Here is a 7,794-nt window from a genome sequence, read left to right on the forward strand (position 1 = left end):
TGCAAATAAGAGCCACGTTCCAGGCATAGTTTTTCTACGAGGCGTATAGCCCTAAGGAACAACTGTCACAATCGTTACACATTCATTGTTTCACCCTTCAAGCGAAACCCTTTAGCCGATATCTCTCACCATCGGCTGATATATCTCGCATCTTGTGTTGGCAAAGTATTCGAGCACGTTATTAACACTCGACTACAAAGGTACATGGAAAGGGCATGCCCTCTACCCGCATACAATGTTCGGATTCCGCCCTAAACTTTCAACACAAGGCGTAATGCTGCAACCTAAGAGTCACAATATTGACGGTGAAGACGGTTCTCGGTATGGGACACGTGCTATTCTGGGGCTAGACCTCACCACGGCATTTGACAATGTGCTACATTCATCCATCCTTGACGCCCTTGCCACGCTCAACGTAGGCGCCCGTACCTACCGCTACATCTGCAACTTTTTAACGGACAGGACAGCCATACTCTCGGTCAACGATTTGCCTGCACCTTCCTTCACTCTCGGTGGGAAAGGGACACCACAGGGGTCGGTCCTCTCTCCATTTCTTTTCAACCTGGCCATGCTTCAGCTTCCGCCACTTCTAGAAGATATCCCCGACCTCCACCATAGCATATACGCGGACAATATCACCTTGTGGATTGCCAGACGTAGCGACGGCGAGAGACAAGATGCACTTCAATTGGCTATTGATAGAATCACAACTTACGCTGAACAAAAAGGATATTCCTGCTCGCCCCAAAAGTCAGAGTTATTCGTCTATCGACCTAGATTTCCCTACAACACAGACCTTCCCACAATAAATCTGCATGTGTGACATTACCCTATACGAACAGTCCCTACCACTCGCATATTGGGCTTCCGCATTCAGCAGAACGGCAGCAAATCTGAAACAATGCAACTACTACACCATCATGTCTATCCGACTACTAGGCTCATCTCCCGCATCGCCAATAAACATGCAGCACGGCAAGAAAGCCGCCAATCTCATACGACTGGTGACCGCCTTCTCTATAAGCAGAGTCCTTTACGTTGCTCCATTTATGAAACTTACGCTGACCGACAAGAAAAAAAAAACTAAACATAATGATCAGGCGCAGCTACAAGTGCGCGCTGCATCCCCCCTCCCATGTCTACGCCCAATCCGAAACTCAATGACATAGGACTTCACAATACTATAGACGAATTCATTGAAGCCGACGTATATCGCACAACGAACGATTAGGCCCAACTCCCACAGGACGTCATCTCATGTGCACACTCGGCATACCTTACGTCTCCCAGTTTGGTCAGAAACTCCTAATTTCTTCGGACATTCGCGACACCTTCGTCATTACCCCCATACCACGCAATATGCATCCTGACTATAACCCGGAAAAACGAGAAGACCGCGCCAAGCAACTAGGTAAGCGATACGCGAAAGCCATGCACGTAGCGTATGTAGACGCAGCGGAATATCCTACGCATCGGGCCGTGGCCCTCGCAGTTGCCACCGGCCCGCAGTACATAATTACCGTAACTGGCACCATTCGCGCAAACAAACCCGAAGAAGGCGAAGAAGCAGCCATCGCCCTCGCCTACGCTTCAACCCAAGCATGTTTCATCATCAGCGACTCCAAGACTGCCGTCCGCACCTTTACCAAAGGTTTGATCTCCCAACCGGCGCTCTGAATTCTCACAAGTTCACCTCTGTTACGTCACCGCCGCGTTGAGATCGTCTGGACTCTAGGCCGCTCGGGGCTTCCGGGGAACGAACACGCTCATGACGCCGCCCGAGCTCTCGTCCACCGGGAGCGTCATCCAACAGAGCACCACCCCTCGCGACCTGACGTGGCTGAGTGAGAGATGATGGTCTCCACGTTTCGCTTCAATGCGAGGAACTGGATGATTACCTTTGGATAAATCCTAATGTATTACCGCAAGGCCAGATTTAAATACCCACCACCAGATAAGTGCCTTAGTAAGCAGCATTCCACTACCTGGCGTCTATTACAGACACGCACTTTCCCCTGCCCGTCACTGTACAGCCGTAGTTACCCCGCTGTTCACGCGCCACAATGCAAAGCGTCCGGCGCACCTAACGCCGAGCTCGACCAAATGATATGGGCCTTCCCCTCAGTTACTCACCCAGTTAAACACAGCACGAACACTGTATACTTTCACAGTCACCACGGCCGAGCAGTGGGAGGGAGGCTTTGCTGCTCAGCACGTGCCCGGGGGACCAGCTCTGGGCTGTCCGGCTGGCCGAAGACGCCGCCAGGATTCAAGGCCTGGCCGCCGCCTGAGGATGGGGGTTACAGAGGGGCCCGCATCCCGCCCCCCCGCCAACTTTGACCTCAGCACGGACTCTTCAATAAAGTTTTTTTTCTCTCTCTCTCTCGCTTTCTCTCTCTCAAGAGAAATGGCGACTTCTTATTGTTTTGTATGTCATTTACCAATTATCTGCCATGAAGAAGACTCAAATTAGCCTCTAGGGCAAGGTTTTTTGAAAATTTCAGCCGTCTCCACGTTGACATTTCTCATGTTGTCTTAAGAGTAAATGCGTTGGCTAAAAGGACATGAAGTAAGCTTAGAGGGGTTTAGTTTTGGATAATTATCTGACGTTTGCTACATATGGTGACTAGAAATTCTTCAAAAGCTAATCATGTACCCAGAACAACCACGAAAGCTTTTGGTGATGACACATCGTTGCAGTGCACTTGCGTTCCGATTTCTTAGGTTGTGCAGTACATGGAGGGACAGTCTTTCGTAATGTTGGAGCTCGGCTTAAGCTCTCCCATAGTAGAGTAGCCTGTACTCCTAATCGTTACCCACTTTTTAATTATGAATACACTTTATAAGCGACCCCAAACCATCCACCGCCGTCGGCGGCGTCTGCAGTCTTCTATCTTTAAAAGAAAGAGGACTTGGCGGGCCGCAGTGCGACGCTCTACCGAATAAGCCACGGACGCGACGCTGATATCCCAAGCATTTCCCCGAGTGTGAACATGGCTAAGTGCGAATACACGGGGTGATGCTATGAGGGGGAGTAAAGTTGAAATCCGTTGGCATTCGCCAGTGAGTTAACGTAAACTCCCCCGTGTGATCAAATTGCGATTCCCAGGAACCATTACACCATAAAGGCACCATAGTGTGATCAATAAATATAATAGTGTGAATTAATAAATAGTAAATACCCCTCATAGCATCACCCCGTGCATTGGCACTTAACCATGTTCACCCTCGGGGAAATGCATGGAAGTTTTTCTAATCCCCCCCCCCCCCCCCCTTTGGGACAGCTTCAGGCTCTCCCACAGTAGAGTACCGACAATCTATAAATCATTACCCACTTACTCTAAAAACACACAGCTCTCCCATAGCAGGACACCTAGTGCTCTAAATCGTTAACAACCTTTTCTAAATCGTTAACCACTTTTTTATAAACACTGCTGAACATTTATTCTAAACATACGGAGGCCAATAGAACAATGCTTCTTGCACCTGGAACAGCTTATTTCTTTCCCGTAGTAGAGCAAATCATGCTCTAAATTGTTCAACATTTCCTCTAAAAACATCCAGACGACCTGTCCTGGGGCAGATGTGTTGGGCGATCCCATCGTTCCCACAACAGCCGCTTCGTTGCTCCCGTTAGTTCCTCCGGCCCGCCGCAAACGCTCTTGTCGTGCGTCTTGGAGCGCGCTGACAGCAATTTCAGCCTGGCCACCAGCGGGACTTCATGTGATTGGACTCGCTCTCTGTATTTCGTGCCGACCAGTCATGCCCCTGCGATCTCCGACGACAGCGCAGCTCTGGCCGACTGGGCTCCCCCTCCGCATCTCCCGACGCCGACAAAAGCTCTCGCCGAGTGGTGCCCCGTCCTCGGACTCCTGCGACCGTGTTCATCTTTCATATCTCCTCTTTACTTCCGTCGTTTTCTGTCGTTTGCTGTACCTACGCATCGCTCTCTCCTTCCCCCTCGCCATCTCTATACCTTTATTCCTATCCTTTTAATCCCTCCTTACCCCCATCCCTCTTGAGCTACTGTTGAGGTGTCGCACTCTGATGCAGACAGCTACGGGGCTCACTTTCCTCTTCTTTTCTCTTTGAGAATCCCATACGACTTCTGTGGCAGCTGAGGTGGTGCGTTCTTCCTACCCTTGACCGCCTCAAAAGGTGAAGAATAAATCATCCAATCAGCAAAATGCCTGAACTGCTCCATACGGGAAACAAATCAACATGTTTTGAAGCAATTAATGGATCGTTGCTCGTGTTTTCCGGGGGGGGGGGGGGGGCGGTGCATGCTGCATTTCGTGGTCTCGGAGTATATCGCTTTGTTTCTTCTGGGCGTTGCTCTCGAGGCCGCTCTGCCAGCTATATTTTCATTGCTCCTGGTGCTTACTGTATTTGGCACAATCTCTGCCAGACATAAGATCTCTAACCGGTCTTGGAGCGGCTGTACACAGGGCTGTTATCTGTTCCGTCGGAGGAACTCTTTTTTCTAGATGAAGAAGAATTCCTTCGCCACTTGTCCTGCCCTTTTGTGGCCCCGCCGCGGTGGTCTAGTGGCTAAGGTACTCGGCTACTGACCCGCAGGTCGCGGGTTTGAATCCCAGCTGCGGCGGGTGCATTTCCGACGGAGGCGGAAATGTAAGCCCGTGTGCTCAGATTTGGGTGCACGTTAAAGAACCCCAGGTGGTCGAATTTCTGGAGCCCTCCACTACGGCGTCTCTCATAATCATAAGGTTGTTTTAGGACGTTAAACCCCACATATCAATCAATCGAAACCTGCCCTTTTCTGTTCATCCATCAGAGACGCGTGAAGCTTGATTTTCGGCCTGCCTGATTTTGGTAGGCTGATGTTTGTTTGATACCGGCAGAAATACTATATAAAAACGATGTAAATACGTAACTTGTACAAGTTTAAGTTTTATTTGTGTTTTTCGCTAACCATGTAACGTACATATGTAAACATATCTTTTTGTTACAAACTATGGTGTGTCTGTGCATGTTGTGTTCCGTCACTATGTTTTTTGGAATGTTGTTGACGCTTACTGTTTGTGAGAATAAATTTCCCTAAACACGGCATCAGCTCTGTCACAGTGTAGTACTCTTAATTGTCGAGTATGTCACTCACCACTAATTAGTACTTCCCGCAACCTATGCTACAACCGCCTTAATGCATACATGAACAACTTACTGCCTTCCCCTACTACATTACGTAGTATTCCGATTTCTAAAGCGTTCACCTTTATAACGGAGTTGACTGGCGAATCATGGGAGAGGCCTTTGTCCTGCAGTGGACGTAGTCGGGATGATGATGATGGCTGTTCCAATAGTTTTCGATTAGTAAGGCGACCATTGTTAGTGTGACTTTGGAGTAGTATGATAAGAATTTTTAACCAGCCAAACGATTCCACAATATTTTGTTTCAAACGCTTATTCACGTGCTTTAACAAAGAATGAAAATACCACCATTATTTAAACTAAGACAAACTCGTACACAACAGTGACTACAACCTGCGAAATATCTTGTAACTACAGCATTCAAGGTGATACTTCGCCAATAGCATTTGCGTAAAATTGATTCGTAAATATTCAGCAAGTTTTATGAATTAACCTTACTAGGAATGACGTTAGCGAGTTAATTTCACGTCATGTATTGGATAAATGAGACATTCGGGTACCGAATCGAATAGAGCGATATTCGGTTCGCTATTCGAAATCGTGGAATATTCACACAACCCTAAAAATTGTCTGGTTCGTATGGGCTGTGGAACAGAGAAAATGAGGATGAATCAGTGGGTAGGCCCCACGAGAGTTTATTGGAAGAACACCTGTCTCAATTAGGTTCTATTATAGTAATTACAACGGATGCATCTATGAGTGGCGAGAAGGCAGGTCTGGGTATTTTTTCTCGCTCATTATTCTGGTCATTTTCATTACGCCTCCCTGATTATACACCAATATTTGAAGCGTAATTAATGGCCGTTATACTAGCTATTGGTAAACTTCCTGCGACTCATTCGATAGCTGTGATAGTGTCTGACTCGTATTCCGTGTGTTCATTTTTATCATCGTCGTCGACATCAGCAGTACTAGAAACTTTTAAATCATTAATCCCAGCAAACATTCGTCTAGTGCGAATGATATGGGTGCCAGGCCATAGTAGTATACTTATAAACGAGATGGCTGACACACTTGCGCGAACATCTCTTGATCTTCCGATTGTGCCAATCATGCCTCCTACAGCTTATGTAACAGCAGTGAGGTTTAGAAAACTTTCCCTTCTTGAAGACTCATCAAAAATCCCAATACCGAATCCAGATTTCTCGCACCTGCACTTCACATGGAATAATAAACGGTGTCCCACGCGTAAATTGGAAGTCTTGATAACAAAATTACGTTGCCGTGTACCACCTCTTAATTTCTACTTAAACAGGTCTGGTCTGGTGTCATCCCCTCTGTGCTCAATCTGTAACGAACCTGAACATATCGACCATTTTCTTATCACATGTCACCGTTTCAAAAATCAAAGAAAAAACTGCTTCGAAATTTTATTTAGAAAACTAGGAATATCACTTATTACTCCCAATATTTTGTCTCTTGGGGCCACTTCATTGAGACACAGTGACAGGAACATCTGCGGGGCTCTCTGCGAATTCATATATAACACAGGAAGATTACCTTGCGGAGTCAGCGATAAGCTCTCGAATTTTACTAGCCACACTACAACCTATTATTTAGCTGAGACACTGCAATGATTCAGCTTTCAGAAGAATTTCATATAACAATTGCATCTCAGATATTCAACAAGTTCTATTATTTCTCTCCTCCCCCCTTTTTTTCTTTTTTTTACATTGCGCCAAAATTATTTCACAGTGAAAACACAGTAATCATATTCCCCTAGTCTAGAAAACCTAAAGGTATTGACTTGCAGTAACCACCGGCTTCTTGGCCAATCCCCCTTAGTGGGTGAGAGCCACAAAAGAAAGGAACAAGCAAGCAAGCAAGCAAGATGGAGATTTGGCGTAAGCACCCAAGTTCGTCGTCACCCGGGTGTTTGAAATCTCGTGCAAATCTTTTTCAAACTTGCGCGAGGTACATCTGTCCACGTTGTAATCCTCGCGGCTTTTTCAACGAGACGCTTTCTAGGAGGTGCTGCCGCCTAACAAAAGTTGAGAGAACTATTTCGGTGTTGATCGGGCTTCGATTCGGCCTGCCTGCCTGTCTGCCTCAGTGTGGATCTGCATTTGCTTTCACCAGGGGTCGCCGTTCGCCCGGGATGGCTGGAAAACTTTAGGCAGGGCTGAAACGCTTTCCGGAGGACCTAGTGAAGTTCATCCATCCATCCATCGCTTGCACGCATAAAAACGCCGGTGCCACGGTTGGCGGACGTGCTTGGCAGCATCACGTGGTCTCAGCGGCCATGGCGCCTGCCCATGGAGCGATGCCGCGGGCTTTGCAAACGCGTTTCAAGTTCCACCTGCGCTGCGGTCTGTTTAAATGCTGATATTATGGCGTATTTCGAACGCAATCGAACCCATTGTAACAAGAGTGGCTGCCTCCGAAGGCGACGAGCATGCCGCTCTACTGCAGGGGTGCGGTTCTCGTGGTGTAACTTGGACTGTCCACTTGGCTAGCTAGCCGGTCTGAGAACTGGTGGTGGTGGTAGTGGTTAGAAGGAAAAGGAAAAAGGCACCTAATTTCTGTCTGCCTTCAGGCGACACGGCGCAGTGCCTTATAGGGGTGGGGGGAAGGAGGGATAAAAAGAATAGAAGAAAAATAGACGAAGAAGTAGACAGGCAAGCG

The sequence above is a fragment of the Rhipicephalus microplus genome, chromosome 10 (assembly GCF_043290135.1).
Source record: "Rhipicephalus microplus isolate Deutch F79 chromosome 10, USDA_Rmic, whole genome shotgun sequence".
In the NCBI taxonomy this organism is placed as follows: Eukaryota; Metazoa; Arthropoda; class Arachnida; order Ixodida; family Ixodidae; genus Rhipicephalus; species Rhipicephalus microplus.